General features: G+C 41.9%; 1 protein-coding gene across 1 annotated transcript in view; it reads right to left on the bottom strand.

Moving 5' to 3' along the window:
* Window positions 1-13475: 13475 nt before the first annotated feature.
* The window catches only part of SLC37A3 (solute carrier family 37 member 3), a 154488-nt gene continuing 146099 nt past the window's right edge, over window positions 13476-21864 (bottom strand). Inside the window, exon 15 of the transcript XR_002740623.2 lies at window positions 13476-13918. The gene's annotated coding sequence lies outside the window, so the exon portion shown is untranslated. The remainder of the gene's footprint in view (window positions 13919-21864) is intronic.

Consider the following 21864-nt stretch of genomic DNA (forward strand, 5'->3'; position numbering starts at 1 on the left):
AGCGAGCCGAGAGGGACCAGCGTGAAGTGTGCTGCGTGCAGAAAGGACTGCAAAGGACTCTGGCGTGTTATAAATAACACGACGTAGATGCGAATGCTTTCGAGTCCCAAGTTCGGAAGACAGGGATAAAATTCTAAATGACAGTGACACCTCGGGAAAGGAATACTACAAAAAAACAGACAATACGGTACCTGGCGCGTAACAGGCCATTAATAAATATTTTTGAATGAAAGGTGAGATTGACAAGAATAAAAACAGCTAACAAGTACTGAATAGAGAAAGAATGCTTTGGAATCATAACTACGCGAATTGGAAGGCACGTTAAGGATTATTGAATCAGGTATTTGTAGCCGAATTTCGTAGTAATTTCTATCATGGGGAAAGCCCTATGGCTCCCATCTCAGCCAGCCCGACAGAGAATCGCTGATCCAACCTACTTTTTATAACCGAGGAAAGTGAGTAATTTGCCTGAAGTCTCACCGATCCGAGCTAGAGCTAAACTTTCAGTTTCTTGATTATGCGCCACTCCTTTTTCTTCCACACCACTACCTGGCACGTATTTTGCAGGCAAAGAAACACCTGGAAATCAGAGTTGACCACAAAGTGAATGCGTTCGAAACATTTATACCGGAGAAAAAGGAAAAAAGTTACTGTAATTTTGGCGTATGTTTAGAGGCATCATGGAGTGGAAGCCCCACACTCAGACCCTACATATATGTAAGCTGTGCAACGTTGGGCGAGTCACTCCATTTCTCTTCAACTAGATCCCTTGGAGATATGTTCAAAGAAAAATTATGGATAATAATACTACCTCAAAGAGTTTTCATAACAAGCAAAAGAGATCATGTATTTTTAAATTTGTTTTAATGTTTACTTATTTTTGAAAGGCAGACACGGAGCACGAGCGGGGGAGGGGCAGTGAGAGGGAGACACAGAATCCGAAGCAGGTTCCAGGCTCTGAGCGATCAGCACAGAGCCCCCACGAACTGGGAGATCACCACCTGAGCCGAGGTTGGATGCTTAACTGACTGAGCCACCCAGGGTCTGCCAGATGATGTATTTTTAAAAGTACATTGTAGAGGATGTGTGTTGTTAGGGGAGAGCACAGCCGAGTGTAAGGGAAGGAGAGGCAGCCAGAGCTGTCATGTTGGATTTGGGGTGAGAAGGGCATGCACACAGGGAACTGGTCCGGTGCAGGGTGCTCTCCTCTCCCTGCTGAGGGGCTATCTGACCTTGGGAAACCAGCCTGGGTAGGTTGAAGAGGGGGCCAAGCAGAAGAGGGGGCAGTATTGGTGGTGGGAGATTGGTTATATATAAGAGTATTGATCCAATAAGTAAATAAGGGAAATGGGAATCCTATGTCTCACTATTAAGGAAGAGAGTTACAAATATATGGAAAGAAAACTAGAATGAGCCTTTTGGTAGTGGACTGACAATGGAGGTGTCAATTATTTATATAGGTGTTTAAGTAGTATATACTCTGTCGACACTGAGAGAGAGTAGTGACAAAACAAAACAATGAGTACATCTAGTCCAGATCTTGGCTGCTTTTTTTTTTTAATGTTTATTTAATTTTGAGAGACAGAGAGAGAGAACACAAGCTGGGGAGGGGCAGAGAGAGAAGGAGACACAGAATCCCAAGCAGGCTCCAGGCTCTGAGCTGTCAGCACAGAGCCCAACACGGGGCTCCAACCCAAGAGCTGTGAGATCATGCCCTGAGTCGAAGTCGGATGCTTAACAGACTGGGCCACCCGGGTGCCCCCAGATCTTGGCTTCTCTACCATTCTCCTTATTTTTCTTTTTTGGCAAATTGGCTGATTTCAGGACTGGAGAAGAGAAGTACAGGATGAGCCTGGAGCCTCTAGCTGTGCCAGAAAATAAGGACATGCTCAAAGAATAATGGGGCATGTCAAATGGACACAGGCCAACTTGGGTCCCACTGGCCAAATCTTTGACAAATCCAGCTTCAAAATAAAAAATGATAATAATGTATTATAACCTATTGAATAGCACAGGAAACCATACAGAGGTAAACAACATAAATTGATAATTTGAAAAAGATTGGAATATTTACATACTTTCAGATTATGTCCCCACAAAATACTTGCTCATTATAAAGGGAAATAGAGTAATTTTACAGTGGAGAGAGTCTGGCAGACAACATCTTAAGTGATTAAAGGCCATTGGTAATGGGACAAATCAAAACTGTGCCCCAGCTGATAGGATCCAATGAGAAGTATACTAACATCATTTCTGTGTATTTCTTCCTGGCCTACTTAGAGGAGTCTCTAGTTTGAAAATGCAACGTTTTAAAAGGTACATCAAGAAATCAGCAAGAATAAAAACACTATAAGGCATACGATCTGTAAGGAAAGGTTAAAGAAATTGTAAACACAAATATTTGACCTTGAGAAGAAAGGGATGAAGGCCACACGTCTGAATAATGCCAAAATTTTAGTGACAAGCGCCATGCATGGTAATTAAGAGCATAGATTCTACAGTCTATTATCTCTGTGACAACGTACTGTTGGGCTTTAGTTTTCTCATTTTAATGGGGATGATAAGAATAACCACTTCACAGGGTTGGGTTCATTAAAGGAGATAACAAAATGCTGGCCACAATTCTTAGTGCCTAATAACCCATATAGCTGTTAGCTGTAACTATGAATAATTATTTTACTCGTTTATTGACAATAATAGGACTGAAGAGCATCTAGAGAGTTAGAAGGGAAGCCTATGAGAGTATTATCCCAAGTCAAGGGGGAGAGAAATTCCGAAAGAAAATATCTTGAAGAAAGACACCCAGCTCCCTGCTAGCATTGGTCGGCAATGACTGTGGGGCTCCCTCCGCCTTTTTCTCCTTTGCAGATACCCTAGTACCTGAAGTAGACCTTTACTTTTCATATCAAACCTAAGCTGCTCTGTTGGTTGTTTTTAACACTGCACTTGTCCTTAAACCCTCATTTCTGTGAAAAGAAATATATTCTCCAACCTAACAACTCTGCTTCCTACTACTACCAATATTTGTCTAGCTCCATGATCATGTCTGCTGTTCTCTCCCTTTTTCTTCAAAATGCTGTTCAAAACCCACCCCCAATCCTGATGATACTGTGTACCTTTATATACATAAAATTTAATTTGCATACTACTTGTGTGTTACCCAGATATTCAGCCAGTACCCATACTTTTTTTTCTAGGGGATAATTTCCTTCTTACAAATTCAGGAACTGAAAGAGCCTGCTTCCCAAAACTTTATATACTTACAGGAAAAAATTGAATAATGAGAAAAAAAAAATTAACAAAAGAAGGGATATTAGTAAAATATTTAGCAGTAGCTCTGGATGCTTCTATGGTGATGAAGGCTATAGACCATTTGTCCTATGCAATTTATTTGGGGTCCTGAAAGAAATTACCTATCCCAACTTGTTTTCTTCATCAACCTGCCAGGGTACATAAAAGTCCCATCCCTCAAAGGTAGGGGTAGGGAGGGTCTCCTATCCTCAAGGCTCCTGAACAAAGACAGATGTATCAAGTGTGAGAGGTATCCCATTGATGGTGATTCTGTGGAGCAGCGACACTAAGAAATATTCTGGGGACTGCAGGGTTCCCACAGCCAAGTAAGTTTGTAAGATACAGCCCTACACATCGGGCTCCGTGCTGAGTATGGAGCCTGCTTAAGATTCTGTCTCTCTCCCTCTGCCCTTCCCCTGCTCATGTGCTCTCTCTCTTGCTCTCTCTCAAATTAAAAAAAAAATTAAAGAACGAAAAGAACCAAGCACAATTCATGAACCTTGATCCTGATTCCAAAAAAATAGCTATAAAAGACAGTTTGGGGGATAATTGGGGACATTTTAATATAACCTGGGCATTAGATGATGCTAAGAAAACATTCATATTCTTTGGTGTGATACGGTATTGTAGTTTTATAGAAGAATGTCCTCATTTTTAGAAGACACATGCTGAGGTTTTAAAAGTGAAGCATTATTTTTAAAAATAAATAAATAAATATTTTAAAAGTGAAGCATTATGACATCAGCACTTGCTTTGAAAGATTTAGAAAAAAAAGAGAAGATGGAGATGAATGAAGACAGTACAATAACGTTAGCCATTGTTGAATCTGGGTAATGATGTGTACATGAATGTTCAATGGACTAGTCTTTCAACTTTTGTGTATTTTTGTAATTTTTCATAAGTTTAATAATACAGCCTCTTTCCTGAGTCTGCTCAGAAGTTAAATGATTCTTATGTAGTCAATGATTTCCTATTCTGAATATCTCTACAGTTTCTTTTCTTGTTATAACGCCTTCTAGAGTTTCACCTGTCTTCCAGAGAGCAAAGTACTATAGGACCATTATTTCATTAAACTCTAAAACCCAAATATGGCTCTTCTAAACAGGAACAGGGAGTGGCACATTTTTAGACTATCTATATGCACATCCAGAAAGTTTTCGAAGTGTTCCTAACACTGTGCCTCCACCCCTCCATCTGTCATCTAGTGGGAGATGTTACTCATGGGTGTGTGCCACACATGTGTACAACATGGAAGCAGAAAAAAGTTGATAACCACCATGTTAGATCCTTATAAAAAAAAAAAACTCCACTTGTGCCCCAGTCTAACCATGAGAAAAACATCAAACAAATTCCTACAGAGGGGCATTCTACAAAGTGCCTGACCAGTATACCCAAAATGGCCAAGATCATGAAAACAAGCAAAACCCGAGAAACTGTCACAGCCAAGAGCGTCCTAAGGAGACGTGACAATTAAATGTAATGTGGTACCCTCGATGGGATCCTCAGGGGGAAAAAAAACCACATTAGATTAAATCTAAAGAAATCTGTATAAATCATGGGCTTTAATTAAAGATAATGTATCAATATCAGTTCATTAATTACAACAAACGTATCAGATGTAGGATGTTAACAATAGGAAAAACTTGGTACTTGCATATGGAAACTCTGTACTACTTAAAACTGTTCTAAAAAATAAAGTTTATTCCAAAACACTGTTGTGTACGTTACCTACAAGGTCTCCATGTTTCAAATACGAACCCAGTTGCTAAAATATAGCTACGCAGGGCACTAGATCATGCTTTCCCGTTCTGATTTCTGTGATACTTTGATGCAGTTTAAGAAGGTATGCCTGGTGGGGTGAGCAACATATTACTAATGATTAAGTCTGGAAAACTATGCAGGTCTGTGTCTATATGTGTAACATTATTAGCCTGAGGGATTGGCTAAATTTAAAAGTAAAGTAACTTATTTATCCATCCATTCATTCATCATTATTGAGTGACTGGCTACTACATACATCTGATAGTTGCTAAGAAAACCAGGGATGAAACACACATCCTCTATCCCCAGTGGGCTCTCACTGTAAAAAAATAAATAAATAAACAAGTAAATATAAAACCATAGCACGGGACACCTGGGCGGCTCAGTTAGTTAAGTGTCCAACTCTTGATTTCAGTTCAGGTCATGATCTCATGATTTGTGACGTCGAGCCCATGTCAGGTTCTACACTGACAGTATGCAGCCTCCTTGGGATTTTCTCTCTCTCTGTCTCTTTCTCTTTTATAAAATAAATAAACTTAAAAAAAAAAAAACCCATAACACATTATGGTAAGTGTTGTGGTGGAGAAAAACACAAAGAGTTGTAGCAGCACATAGGAGGGTCAGCTAATCCAGACTGGGATAGATCAGGACATGTTTAGTTCTAAAGGGCAGACAAACACTGAAAGAAGCTCTATGTCCTTCACCATCCCTATTTCTGAAATATTAAAAATTTACTTTCCAAGCAACATAAGGAAGTTTTACTCTCACTGCAAGTAGATGTATCTATCAAGTAATATATACACGTTTGTATGTATGTTATGTATGTATATATGTGTGTGTGTATATATATGTGTGTGTGTCTACACATATATATAGACACATATATATCAAGTACATATATACTATACATATATATCAAGTAAATATATACATATATATATACATTTACTGTGTGCATATATATTATATATATATCTCAAGTAGATATATATATTTATAAATATAGATATAGATACAGATATAGATATAGATATTGGTTTTAGAGTTTTCAGGCTATAAGAAGCAAATGAAATAATCAAGATAGTGCTTACTAGTAAACAAGTCAGGTTGTGTATCTTTAAAAGGGATTGAATAAGAGACAGTGGCAAAATCACTAGGGTACCAACAACCACAAACACTTTTTCAGCACCCAAGGCAGTGTGTTTAACAAAACTGCAGATATAAAGAAAAACTGGATAAATACCATAATAGAAAATTATGGACAAGTTCTTACTAAATTTTGTTTCCATTCCTAGTTCAGGGGTAATTCATCCTCATTTCTGATTGATAACAATCAGTAGTCACTCCTAAAAACCTATAAATAAATATTTCTAAAATGCAAAGAATCTCTTTCAAACTGACCCCAAATGACAGGTAATTCTTTTGTGACCTGAAAACTGCAGCATTAAATATATATGTGACAAGTACAGATATTGTTCATTGTCTTTAAATTCCTCATATATCACCTATGGCCTATGCGTAACTATATTTACAGCCTAGTAAGTCTATAAATTTAGTTCAATTGTGAGTCCTGCCTCTTGAGTTTATTGTCCCACAGATTTATTCCTCTCTAAACCCTAATTGAGAAATTAACAATAAGACCAAAATTGAAGTTACAGTTATGTTTTGTTTTCTTTCTTTCCTTTTCTTTCTTTCTTTCTTCTTTCTTTCTTTCTTTCTTTCTTTCTTTCTTTCTTTCTTCTTTCTTTCTTAGAGAGAGAGTACGAGTGGGTAAGCAGGGAAGAAGGGTGGAGAGAGAGAGAGGGAGAGAATGAATCTCAAGCAGGCTCCACACTCAGAGCAGAGCCCGAAGTGGAGCTCAGTCCCACGACCCTGGGATCATGACCTGAGCAGAAATCAAGAGTTGGATGCTCAACCAACTAAGCCACTCAGGCGCCCCTTAGTTTTTTCTAATTGCTCAAAAACTGTAAAATGCCACTGAACATCTTTCTTCATAGTATAGGAGATAGAGTTTAGAATTCCCAGCTCTCTTTTGCTTAAGTACTTAAAAATGGTAATTAATGTACAGTCAGCCTTAATATTTAGGGACATTTATGGGAAAGAAGTTTGCATGTTTGAGAAAGAATAGCCTCAAAGATGCTTTTAACAAATGCACTAAGAATTACTGGAGCATATAATAACAAAAATAAAGTGGGTTAATAAGATTTTGCTGAGGTCTGTTTCATGTAAGGCAGTATGCTAGATGTGATGGAGAAAAATGAAAGAAATATACAAATGGCTCCTGCTTTTAAGTAACTTATAATTTACAGGAGTAAAAATAGTGAGCAAAGGGCTAATCGTGTGGTACACAAGGAGCCCTGGAAAGCCAAGATTTTCAGAGAGGTTGGACAAAGGGACATTCAATCAAGAACAAATACAGAACTGCAGCACAGACTTGTATAAAAGATATGAGGAAGATTAAAGCATGGGATGGGATGGGCCTTGCCAAAAAAAGTTAAAGACATTAAAGGGACTCTGAGAAAAAGAGTGAGAAAAGAACAAGGAAGGCATAGGCAGGATGCTTGGGGCTGATGGTGTAATACTGACAGATGACAAAGCAAACTTGCCCAATTATCTATTTCATTTTCATCACTCTTACCAGAAGACATCTTTGAGCTAGAAAATACTCTGCCAAAAAAAAAAAAAAAAAAAAAAAGATGGCATGTGGAACTAAGTACTGATTTGATCCGACTTATTTGTAGCAGGATTGGGAAGACTAGAAAGGTTCTCTGTTTAAAACTAGACTTAGTTTTTGAGTGGGCCAAAGGGAAGTATCAAAGTACGAGAGAGGCAGGGGTAGGTGATGCCAGAGACAGATGTAGGTTCATATGTATGAGGGTCAGTTTGCCCAAAGGAAAGAGTAAAACCAGTTGGCAATGCAAAGAAAGCTGTTTACTGGGGGGTCAGAGACAAGGTAATAGGGCATGGAGAATAGAGCTAGTATTTCTATGCAGGAACTATCCTGGATGCTTCGTATACATTCTCTCATTTAATGTCTTCAACAATCTTAATGGGAGTAGGATGATCCTCACACTTTTCTAATGTGGGAAATAAGGCTTAACGTGCAGGTTAAGGTTAGGCAGCAAGTGAGAGGAGCCAGTGAGCTCTTCACCCAGGTCTGTATGACTTCACAGTATCTTCCTCTATATGCTGAAGATGGCCCAATAATGTGGAATCTAAGGAATAATAAACTCAAGAATCAGAGGTGCCCATTGGCATCAAGTAAGTCTGTGAACACCTATAACAGCCCCCCGCCCCCCACTTCTTGGGACTGGAGTCTAGGGTTAGGGTGACCTTCCCTAGGCAAGGAAACTGACTAGAGCAAAGTTAGGTACTAGGCCTATGTTGTCTGAAATACATCAAAAGAATGACCTAATCACAGGGACTAGGCCACAAGGCCAGGAATTTGACATACAATTCAAGGAAGAATGACTTGGCGCTGACCTGCTTAAATACTTCCTGCTAAGATTCACGCAACATGGGAAAATGGTTAAGGGAAACCCCAGGAGTGTAGCTGAGCAGAAGCCTGCAAAGCAACCTGTCAGATGGGAAAGGCAGACAGCTAGGAGAGGAAGGTCTCCAGGGACTAAAACAAAAACAAAAACAATGAAACTGACAAATGGCTTGAAATGGTATTTTAAACAAACAAAATACAACTGATGAGTGTGACAAGTATATTGGAGCATTTGGGGAAAAAATTAATAAATAAACACTAAAAAAAAATAAGCAAATTCAGGGGCTCCTGGGTGGCTCAGCCAGTTAAGTATCCAACTCTTGGTTTTGGCTCAGGTCATGATCTCACGATTCATGGGTTCAAGTCCTACATCGCGCTCTGTGCTGATGGTGGGAAGTCTGCTTGGGATTCTCTCTACCTCTCACTCTCCCTCTCTCCTCTCCCTCTCTCTCTCTCTCTCTCTCTCTCAAAATAAATAAACTTTTAGAAAGGAAAAAAAAGAAAAAGAAGCAAATTCAAAAATTGGTTGATTTTAACATTAGGACAAACTCAAATTGTAAACGAAAAACAGTACACTATGAGGTTCTGTAGTGAATCCTATTTAAAGTCTGGTTATTGATTTAAAAAGAAAAAAAAACCTAATACATATAGGGGCACCTGGGTGGCTCAGTCAGTTAAGCATCAGACTATTGATCTAAGCTCAGGTCATGATAATGGTAATATTCAAAGTTGATAAATTGAGAAATAGTCCTATAAGTATGTTATTTAGAAATATAGAGTTATAGGGGCGCCTGGGTGGCTCAGTCAGTTGAGCGGCTGACTTCGGCTCAGGTCATGATCTCGCGGTCCCTGAGTTCAAGCCCTGCGTCAGGCTCTGTGCTGACCGCTCGGAGCCTGGAGCCTGTTTCAGATTCTGTGTCTCCCTCTCTCTTTGACCCTCCCCCGTTCATGCTCTGTCTCTGTCTCAAAAATGAATAAATGTTAAAAAAAAATTAAAAAAAAAATAAATATAGAGTTATAGAGTGGCTCAGTCGGTTAAACGTCTGACTTCAGCTCAGGTCATGATCTTGTGGTTTGTGAGTTCAAGCCCCACATCAGGCTCTCTGTTGTCAGTGCACAGCCCGCTTTGGATCTTGCATCTCCCTCTCTCTGCCCCTCCTCCGCCTCACACATGCTCTCGCTCTCTCAAAAATAAAGAAACATTTAAAAAATTTTTAGAAATACAGAGTTAAATAACAGAAAAAGGGGCTGAAAGAGTTCAAAACAGTTGCCAGTAGAGAATGAGTCTGGGTGGCATGGGTGAGGGCAGCAAGGTGTAGTGATGTTAGCAGAAGACTGCTTTTTTCATTGCAAGTCACTTTTGTACTATTTGATCTGTTGCTTATATCATTATGACAAAATTCCTAATTTTTTTATTTATTTTAAATGTTTATTTTTGAGAGAGAGCGGGCACCCGCAGGGTTCTGCGCTGTCAGTGTCCAATGCAGGGTTCGGGCAGCACAGAGCTCGATATGGGGCTCGAACTCACGAATGGTAAGATCATTACCTGAGTCGCAGTGGGACACAACAGACTGAGCCACCCACGTGCCCCTAAATGGCTAATTTTTTTAAGCTTATTTATTTATTTTGAGAGAGACAGCACGAGTCGGGGAGGGGCAGAGAGAGGGGGAGAAAGAGAGAGAGAGAGAGAGACAGAGACAGAGACAGAGTCACATGGCGAATCCCAAGCAGGCGCCATGCTGCCAGCGCAGAGCCGGATGTGAGGCTTGAACCCATGAAGCCTGAGATCGTGACCTGCGCAGAAACCAAGAGTCCGACGCTTAACCGGCTGAGCCACCCAGGCGCCCCTAAATTGCTAATGTTTTAAAAGCAGATGGGGTTTGATTGAAAAAGAAACAAGAAACCACACCACAAAAAGTAATAATGAGTCACCAGTCAATACATTTAGAGAGGAGCGAGCCATGGGACAGTCAGCAAAGCAACTCACTAAAGAACGTGAGAACCAGCTGGAGCAGGTGTACCCTCTCCCCTCTCCTTCTCAGAAACAGAGTTGCTGGCAGCGGTGGCTTCGCCCTAGGCCAATAGGTGTCACACTACTGGGCTTGTTTTGGGGCTTGTTAAAACCTAGATCGCTGAGCCCCACCCCCAAAGTTTCAGTCGGGCTAGGGTGGGGCAAAGAATTTGCATTTCCAGCAGTTTCCTGATAAAGCTGCTGCTGCGGCTACAGGGAATCTGGGACCACAGTGAGAACCTCGAATCCGGGATGAAGCTAGAACTGCTCTCTAAACAGGCAAAACCATAACACTTAACGACAGAGAAAAAAACCAAAAGTTGCTGGAGGGAGGTGGGCTAGGTGGGGGGATGGGGACCAAGGAGGGCGCTCGTCATGATGAGCACAGGGTGTTGTATGGAAGTGATGAGTCACTCAGTTCTACTGCTGAAACCGATATTGCACTGTAAGGTAATTAACTAGAATTTAAATACAAAACTTGAAAAGAAAAGGAATGAAAAGTACATGAAAACCGGCAGGCAACGTGCCTCAGGAGGGCTCTTAATAAGGGGACTGAGGGCCGGGAGACACGCAGCACAGCTAAAACTAACTCCAGGCCTCCACAACAGATGCCAGGAAGAAGAAGGAAGAGAAGAAGCAGGAGTAAAAGCCAAGGATAGAAACACGCTAACTTGCTATTTTCCCAGAATAAAGCTCTTCTTACTTTGACAATTGAGGAGGTCCCCAACCTGCTTGCACGCTGCCCACATCCTGACCAGCAGGATGCCTGCAAATATTCCTCACCCACTGACCTAAAACCCACACTCAGGGCTCCCGTACAGGGAAGAACCACGTCAATCAACTGCAGGAAAGCCCCAAAGCAGCCACGCACTAACGTCTATATTTTTATATATATAAACGTGTATTGTATATTTTTTAATGTTTATTTATTTTTGAAGGGGGGGGGTGCAGAGGATCCAAATCTGGCTCTGCCTTGACAGCTTGGGCGCTGACAGCTGTGAGCCCCAATGCGGAGCTTGAACTCACAAAACGGGAGACTCTCCCACGGCGAGCTCGTGACCTGAGCGCAAGTCGGATGCTCAACCAACTGAGCCACCCGGGCGCCCCACAGGAACGTGTATTATAAATGTGAAGGGACGAAAAGGCATGTGAAGGAAATCCACGGTATAAAAGAGGAGGTCTAACGTGAAACACACACACACACACAAACAACTCACCCTAAAAGAAGTATAATTCAGGAAGAGAAATGTATTTTTGTCCTAATTCTGGTGAGTAGCCTCGGAGAAACTTGAGGGAAAACGTCAAGCCACGAGAGCAAACTGCTATGACAAAGGAGCCCAGCTTCTCACAGAGTTGGAGGAACGTAAAATACATGACTATCAAAACTAAAAAAAAAAAAAAAAAAAAAAAAAAGTGAATGAGCAGAATAATGAATGAACAAATTAATGGCCAAATTCGTGATCTGGACGATAAACCCAAGGATATGTCCCAGGACATGATACAAAAGACAAGAAAATACATGATATGTGAAGGAAAATGAAGAGGAAGGAAGTCCTATGTTCATCAAATGGAAGTTCTTCAAGGAAGGCAAACGGAGAAGGGGGGAAAAATCAGAAACAACAAGGCAATATATATATATATATATATATATATATATATATATATATATATATCCCTAAGCTTAAGAATGAATGAATGATTTCAGAATGAAGGGGCCCACAGAATGCCAGGCCAGTGCGGTATAACAAGACCCAGAACTAGGCGCATCTTGGTGAAAATCCCTAATAAAATTCAGATTAAAATATCTATGTGTATGTACGTGGAAAGTTTCCAGAAAGAGAAGCATGTTACTTACCAAGGAATAAGAATCAGTCTGACTTCAGACTTACCAAGATTGCCAGATGCTTGAATGTCTTCTAAGCAAGGTCCACTTCATAACTTAAGGGTTCAGTGGCAATGAAAATGTGGGACTCCATGATAAAAAAGTATTAAGAATTTCAAGATGGTGACAGGGGAGTCTTATACCAAACCGGGGAGGGTGGGCACTTCCAAGCACAGGGTCCTTCTAAGTACGGGGCCTCTTATTTTGTGCTTCCTTTATTTCCTGGTCCTTCCCAGCTCTCAAGGCTTATAATACTTCTTGCTATTTTCTTTCTTGGAGAGCACAGGTCTCATGCCAATAAAGGCAGTCCTGTTTCCAAGTTCTGAGAAGCAAAGATTTTGAACCCAACATTCTATACTCAGCCAAACTGTTGACTAAGTAGAAGGGCAAATAGAGATGTTTTGGGACTTGTAAGGATTTAGAAAATTTATTTGACACCTATCCTACATGAAAATGGTATTTCAGTAGCTTTCAAAACAACTTAGAGCTTCCAGAAAAATAAATCAGGACTCCAAGAAATAAAGTGGCTTGAAATACCAGACACAGTGGTAGCTGGGAATGACCTAGAAGTAAAGGAAGATGAAAAGAAAATGGGTTACATTAGGTATTGATGCTTAAGCAATTTTTCTTGAAACTTCTAAGATTTAGTGACAGTGGATTCCATTCCTTTTCTATAGAGCCAATCATTGGTGGTTCAGTGGTAAATAATATTTAAATAATTATAATATTATAATGGCTTTTTTAATGATTTTTATTCGTAGAATCAATCTATAGTCAAAACACACACACACACACACACACACACACCATCATTATGGTTACAGAACAGAATGTAAACCTTGGTAATGTAAGAAAAAAGAAAGTCACATAAGGAAATAAGAGACAGATAAGGAAAGCAGAGAGCCCATTGGATCTGCCAGCATTTGATAAATCCAGAAATAAAGGTTTTAGTATTTTATCTGAAATTGTAAAATACCCCATAGGAAAACTAAAGAACTAAAATAATATATCGAATAAAGACTGGTAGGGAAAGTAGGTGGCATTGTAAGATGTATTAGATTCTTCATTTTCATAGCAAGGCATTAGTAGACGCTTTCTGATTAACCAAAAAACAAAGGTATAAGCACATTATTTCAGGTTCTGTGATAACCACCATAACATTTTTAAACAGGAATTCTTGACAATTCTGAAGAGTGAGACTGAGGGAGTAGTTTGGCAAGGAAATATAATGTCTATTTTTCGTTTTATATGTTCATTTTCTACTTTTCTGTATCATTCTAATTTTGCTATGCGTGTGCATTATTTCTATAATTAAAAACCAGTGCATCAACAAAGGAGATGAGAGTCATAGGAATCAGCAGGAGCCAGTATGGCTCGATGAACTTGATTTTCTTCCTGGTTACTAGCCCGGTAGATCAAGATAACTCATTACGACCATGTCCCAGACCTTCTTCTAGGAGCCGGGGATGCAGTAGTGAACCTTAAAAAGAAAAAGAAACAAAAAAAACTGAACCTACATGCAAGTACAGGAAGTTCACATCCTAGGTGGTAAGGTCTAAAGCAACTTCAATTAGGGAAAGGTCAAGGGATGCCTGGGCGTATGGCAGTTTTGGATTGGGTGACCAGGGAAGGCCTCGCTGAGAAAGTGACTAAATAACCAAAGACATGAAAGTGATAAGGGGAGTGCTCATGGGGATACCTGAGGGAAAGTATTCCAGGTAGAATAGCCAGTGCAAAGGCCCTGGGGCAGGAATACACTGAGTAAGCTCCAGGTACCCGGTGGCTGGAGTGGAGAGAGCAAAAGGGAGTGTTGTAAGAGATGATATAAGAGAGGTAAGAGAGTAGAGGCAGATGACACAGGCCTTATCTGCTCTTTGAAAGACTTCAATTTTTCTAGTGAACAAAATGGCCAGAAAGAGCCCTGTGATATGGTAGAGCATGGAACTTCTCAAACTTTAGCAAACACTCACGTGACCTGAGGGCCATGTGAGAACACAGATTCTGATTCAGCAGGCTTGAGGTGGGCATTGAGGTTCTCCAGTTCTACAAGCTCCCTGGTTATACAACGCTGCTGGTCTGAGAACCACACCGTGAGTAGTAAGAGTAGCTGACCCAAGCAGAAGTAAGCCTCATTAGACAGCTTTCAACAGAGGGGGACATGCTACTTTAAAAATCTCTGGGGGCGCCTGGGTGGCTCAGTTGGTTAAGTGGCTGACTTCGGCTCATGTCATGATCTCATGGTTCTTAGGTTCCAGCCCCACGTCAAGCTCTAATGCTGACAGCATGGAGCCTGCCTGGGATTCTGTCTCCCTCCCTCTCTCTCTCTGCCCCTTCCCCACTTGTGCTGTCTCTCTCTCTCTCTCTCTCTCTAAAAATAAAGAAATAAAAATTAAAAAAACCAAAATAAAATCTCTGAGCACTACAGACTTTATTCACATGGCTGGATGGAGCTATTTGCTTCAGGTAAATAGTACGTAAAGAATGAGCAGGCTCTTCCATTCGGAGGACTCCGATCAAAAGCCAGTGAGGACCTGAGGTCCTCAGTCCCACAAACTATGTTGAACCATATCCTGCCAACTACCACTTAAGTGAGCTTGAAACAGAATCAGGGGCACGGGGGTGGCTCAGTCGGTTAGTCGTCTGACTCGGTTTCCGCTCAGGTCATGATTTCGTGGGTTCGAGCCCTGCATCAGGCTCTGTGCTGACAGTGCAAAGCCTGCTTGGAATTCTCTCTCTCCCTCTCTCTCTCTGACCCTCCCCCACTCACGCTGTCTCTGTCTCTCTCAAAATAAATACATAAACTTTAAAAAATTAAAAAGAAAAAGAAAAGACACAGAATCAACCCCCCCTATCAAGCCAACTACAGCCCTATCAAATACCTCGACTGCAGTCTGTGACAGACCCTGAGCCAGAAGACACAGCTAAGCCACCCCCAGATTCCGGACCCACAGACACTGTGAAATAATAGATGTTTGTGTTTCGAACCACTAAATTTCAGAGTAATTTGTTACACAGCAATAGATAACTCATACACCATCAAAATTCTCCTTTAAATCTATGGGGCATTTATGATGCTATAGCCCGCATTATCAAGAACATTCTTGATAGGCAAGTTCCTAGGCAGGAACTTTTAACTAGGCGTTGATGAAAACCAAATCATTTGTGTAAAGCTCACATACCCGATGACTGAAAGTATTTTCCACTGACTGGCCTCTGGCTCCATACATTTAAAAAAACTGGTTTCTTCTCCCTTATTCACATATTTCGTATCAAATTACCAACTCTTGCCCTGAACCTTCGTGTCATAAAACGGGGTGAATCAACATAGTGGCGGTAGGAGTGCTCCTGGTATTCAGCGCTGTGAGGGGGCTGGCTCATTCTGGCTCACCAGCGCCGACTCTTAGCTTTCCAGGAATTTTGGGAGGTCGTTGTTGATCATAGCCATTCTTAAAAATTAAATAACATAAATGTATAATGAAATAATGCTAAAAACAAAGAAAAGAAATACTCAAAACACATCCTTTCCTAATTATTTCATGACATTTTACTATCACTATGCTCTCGGAGTTATTTACATCTACTGTATTCATACGGTGCCTATACTAGACGATGGTATATACTCTTCCCGCCCCACATACAGTGATGACACCAAAAGCTTGGAGTAGGTGGGAGCATTTATACCACAGAAATCAGCGTTGAGTACCAACCTGGTTCTAAGCATTTCCTAGCACGGCCTGGTAGCCACTCCTACTCCAGGTTCGCTCTGCCGTCGCATAACCACGCACAGAACCGACTGCGACCTATCGAAATCTGTCCCACAAACCCAAACAAAAGGAAACCCCAATTCAAATTTCCTTATCGGGGCACCACTCCTCCACAACCCACCAGGAGGGTACATGTGACGGAGAGGAAACTGGAGTGGAAAGAGACGTCAGTTTTAACCAACTGCCGTCAAAATATCTTTTTGCTAAAAGGCATCCAAATCGGCCAGAAGAAGGTCAAATTGTCACTCTTTGCAGATGACATGATACTCTATATGGAAAACCCAAAAGATTCCACCAAAAAACCACTAGAACTGATCCATGAATTCAGCAAAGTTGCAGGACATAAAATCAATGCACAGAAATCAGTTGCATTTCTATACACCAATAATGAAGCAACAGAAACAGAAATCAGGGAGTCAATCCCATTTACAATTGCACCAAGACCCAGAAAATACCTAGGAATAAATCTAACCAAAGAGGTGAAAATTTTATACACTGAAAACTATAGAAAGCTTATGAAAGAAATTGAAGAAGACACAAAAAAATGGAAAAATATTCCATGCTCCTGGATAGGAAGAACAAATATTGTTAAAATATCGATACTACCCAAAGCAATCTACATATTCAATGCCACATCTATAAAAATAACACCAGCATTCTTCACAGAGCTAGAACAAATCATCCTAAAAGTTGTATGGAACCAGGAAAGACCACAAATAGCCAAAGCAATCTTGAAAAAGAAAACCAAAGCAGGAGGCATCACAATCCCAGACTTCAAGCTGTATCACAAAACCGTAATCATCAAGACAGTATGGTACTGGCACAAGAATAGACACTCAGATCAATGGAACAGAATAGAGAACCCAGAAATGGACCCACAAATGTATGACCAACTAATCTTTGACAAAGCAGGAAAGAATATCCAATGGAATAAAGACAGTCTCTTCAGCAAATGGTGCTGGGAAAACTGGACAGCGACATGCAGAAGAATGAACCTGGACCACTTTCTTACACCATACACAAAAATAAACTCAAAATGGATGAAAGACCTAAATGTAAGACAGGAAGCCATCAAAATCCTTGAGGACAAAGCAGGCAAAAACCTCTTTGATCTTGGCTGCAGCAACTTCTTACTCAACACGTCTCCGGAGGCAAGGGAAGTAAAAGCAAAAATGAACTATTAGGACCTCATCAAAATAAAAAGCTTCTGCACAGCGAAGGAAACAATCAGCAAAACTAAAAGGCAACCAACAGAATGGGAGAAGATATTTGGAAATGACATGTCAGATAAAGGGTTAGTATACAAAATCTACAAAGAACTTATCAAACTCAACACCCAGAAAACAAATAATCCAGTGAAGAAATGGCAAAAGACATGAATGGACACTTCTCCAAAGAAGACATCCAGATGGCCAACCGACACATGAAAAAATGCTCAACATCACTCATCATCAGGGAAATACAAATCAAAACCACAATAACATACCACCTTACACCTGTCAGAATGGCTAACAACTCAGGCAACAACAGATGTTGGCAAAGATGCGGAGAAAGAGGATCTCTTTTGCACCACTGTTGGGAATGCAAACTGGTGCAGCCACTCTGGAAAACAGTATGGAGCTTCCTCAAAAAACTAAAAATAGAACTACCCTACGACCCAGCAATTGCACTACCTGGTATTTATCCAAAGGATACAGGGGTGCTGTTTCGAAGGGGCACATGCACCCCGATGCTTATAGCAGCACTATCAACAATAGCCAAAGTATGGAAAGAGCCCAAATGTCGATTGATGGATGAATGGATAAAGAAGATGTGGTATATATACAATGGAGTATTACTTGGCAATCAAAAAGAATGAAATCTTGCCATTTGCAACTACATGGATGGAACGGGAGGGCATTATGCTAAGTGAAATTAGTCAGTCAGAGAAAGACAAAAATCCTATGACTTCACTCATATGAGGACTTTAAGAGACAAAACAGATGAACACAAGGGAAGGGAAGCAAAAATGATATAAAAACAGGGAGGGGGACAAAGCATAAGAGACTCATAAATATAGAGAATAAACAGAGGGTTACTGGAGGGGTTGTGGGAGGGGGGATGGGCTAAATGGGTAAGGGGCACTAAGGAATCTACTCCTGAAATTATTGTTGCACTATATGCTAACTTGGATGTAAAATAAAAAAATAAATTAAAATACCAAAAAAAAATTTTTTTTTGCAAATTTGTTAAAAACAAGATAATGTGAAGGGGCACCTGGGTGGCTCAGTTGGTTAAGTCTCTAACTCTTGATTTCATCTCAGGTCATGATCTCGTGGTTTATGGGTTTGGGCCCCGCTTCGGGCTCCCAGCTGACAGTGCAGAGCCTGCGTGGGATTCTCTCTCTCTCTCTCTCTCTCTCTCTGCCCCTCCCCAGCTTGCATGAGCTTTCTCTCTCAAAAATAAATAAACAAAAAAACCCCAAAACACGATATGTGAATACCTTGCTAGAGCCCCTCCTAAGACATTGGGAGGAGCTCCAGCAAGTAGGAGGCCCCTGAAGCTAAAGCTTCATGGACCTCATGGTAAATCCACCTCTGTTCCAGAACTTTCTGGATGCTTCCATCACCCCTCAGTGGCTCCCACCAGAGTTGACTCGGGGCTTGGGAACATGGGGTGAGGGACATTGAGAGCTCTAGCATCTGACATGTTTCTGCACATTCTGTGCTAATGCTCACTCAGTGGTGGGGGAGAGGGCTCTCAACACACACATGCTGGAAGGACTGTGCCCCTCCCCGTCTAATATTTCTCTCTGAAAGAGACTGCCCTAGGGGCATGTCTTTCTCATTCTTCATTGCCAAAAAGCCATTAGCTTGCCTGGGCTGCCACAACAAAATACCACAGACTGGAAGCCTTAAACTATAAAAATGAATTTTCTTACACTTATGGAGGCTAGAAGTCTAAGAGCAAGATGTTGGTAGGTTTGTTTTCTTCTCAGGCCTCTTTGTTGGCTTGAAGATGGCCGTCCTCTTGCTGGACCTTCCCATGGTTGTCCCTCTGTGTTGTCATGACCTAGTGTCTCTCTGTGTCCAAATATCCTCTTCTTAGAAGGACACCAGTCAGATTGGATTAGGACCCATTCTAAAGACCTCGTTTTAACTTAATCATCTTTAAAGACCTTATCTCCAAATACAGTCACATTCTGAGGTACTAGGGTTGGGATTTCAACATGTGAATTTGGTGGAGGGTGGGGGTGGGGGACACAATTTACCCCTTAACGCTAACCTTCTCGGGAGACACTAAGCTCAGCCTCTTGTCCTAACACTGATAGTAATAAGACTGATGGAAAACAGACCTCATTTATCAAAAAGGAAAATATAGCAGTATTTCAAAAACTATCATTCTGTTGCAGAATTATTCAGGAGATTCACAGAGAATGGGGTCATAAGGAGGACTTCACGTCTGGGAGCTACAAGGAGGCAGGTGATGACAGTGTGAAAAATGCCGTGCAAAAGTGGGACTGCCTGGTACCCGAAGAGTTCTCCGTCACTTGAAGCCTTCACAGAACTCAATTGTCAGAGACAAGTGCCCAAGCAAAGCTGGAAAACTAGTCTGAGGCTATTCAAGCACTAGACAAGGTTTTAAGTTAAACAATCTTCGGGGCACCCGGGTGGCTCAGTCAGCTAAGCGCCTGACTCTACTCAGGTCATGACGTTGCAATCCGTGGGTTCAAGCCCTGTGTCAGGCTCTGAGCTGTCAGCCTGCTTCCGATTCTGTGTCTCCCTCTGTCTCTGCCCCTTACAGGCTCATGCTCTATCTCTCTCGCCTTCAAAAAGAAATAAACATTAAAAAAAAAATTAAACAACCTTCAAGACTCCACTACCCCCACATTCTCCAATTTTTTTCACAATCAACATGACAACCACGTCACTGGATTTAGCAAATCTTTTATTTAAGAAATGTCGACTGTTATAATTCAAAGTCTATTTCATCACTGAGAGCTATTGCTAAGTAGTTTTCCCTTAAATTTCTGTCTGGGAAAGATCTGAAATGATGGAAAGGCAAAATAAAAACAAAAATTCCCCAAGCTTCAAGATTTGAAAGTCAAGAAAAATGTTCCAGATCTCAGCATGAAATGATCCAAAATAGGCAATATAATTTTCACATCTCTTGGAAAAATACTGAGTCATATTGCCCACCCACATCTTACAAAAATAACAGAAATCCAATGATTCAAGCAAGATACTCTGCCATTGTCTGAAGCAAACATTTGAGTCATTCAGGAAAACCAGGAGCAAAGTCCCCTCAGTGAGAAAACATTGAAATTCCATGTCCCAAGGGAAGTTTTGTAATGAGGAGTTCTCTCCAGCCCAAACCTACCTTTTTCTCACATCCCGGGATACCTTCGGGCCAGAAATCAGAAGTCCCCTTTGCCAGATCAACAAACAGCACTTGCTGAACAGGCAGAGGACAGCCACGCGTTCAGGGAGCAGTGATTAGGACTCGGTCAACAGTCGCCTGGGACAAAGGCGGGAACCGCTTCCCAGAGACCCCCAGGGCAGATGGAGGCCACACTCCGCCCACCCCCTGGATTCCCGTCACCTCCCAGACCACCTGTGCGTCTCTACATTCAGCAGCAGCAGGCTGGCCCTCCGTGGCCTCCACCCGAGATTCACCCCCCTTGCTCTCCCTCTTCTGGCCAACTGTTCTGTGCCTTCGTCCCCTTCCCCCCCTGTGCCTCCTTCCCTCCCTGCTCCCCATTAGCCCCTTTCTCTCTCTCTTTCTGCAAAGCCCGAGTTTCCCTGTCACCGCCTAGCGGAGTGTCTGACGGCAGTAACTGCTCAAGAAAGGTTTGACACGGGACGACGACGACAACAACAGAAGGAATCCTAAATAAGCTGCCTCTGGGCTTGTCACTCCTGAAGGAACTGACCCAAGTGCCCTCCCCCCACGAGGAACTTCGGAGCCTCTGTTTCCTCTCCGGTCCCTGGTGCTGTGCTTGGCACCACTAGGAAATTACTGAAAGGGCTCCAGGAAGGGCACCAAGGCCCAAGGATGCCAAACGAGGGCCCTCTGCCCGTCCTCATTCCACTCGGTCTCTGCAACACCGGGCAGCGATGATGACTCACTCTCTAAAAGAAGTATCCTCTCGGCCGCGGCAGCCCCTGCTCTCTTCGTAATTCAACCAACCACGGCCTGCACGGCCCTCTCTCTGCGGCACCTGCTCTGGGGCCTGGTCTTTGCCGACTCCTCTTGCTTTCCACTCTCTGCACACCTCAGACCTCCCCTCCCTTCAGACAGCGCCCCTTCGGAGGCTTCGAGCCGACCTCAGTCTCCATCCCTGTTCAGACACGGCCGCTTCTCTTCCTCATTCCTGCTCATCACCCGTCTTCCAGTCGTGCACCTTCAACCCTTTATCTTCTTGGATTTCCATCGAGCTTTGCCACCCCACCTTTAACGCCCTCATCCCAGTCATGTGAATGAGAAAGAGTCTTTACCAGGCCCTACGAGTTCTTTCTTTAATTTTTTTAAATGTTTATTTACTTTTGAGAGGGAGAGAGAGAGAGAGAGACAGAGACAGAGCACGAGTGGGGGAGGAGCAGAGAGAGGGAGACACAGAATCCGAAGCGGGCTCCAGGCTCCGAGCTGTCGGCACAGAGCCCGACGCGGGGCTTGAACTCAC

Source organism: Felis catus, chromosome A2, assembly GCF_018350175.1.
Source record: "Felis catus isolate Fca126 chromosome A2, F.catus_Fca126_mat1.0, whole genome shotgun sequence".
NCBI lineage: Eukaryota > Metazoa > Chordata > Mammalia > Carnivora > Felidae > Felis > Felis catus.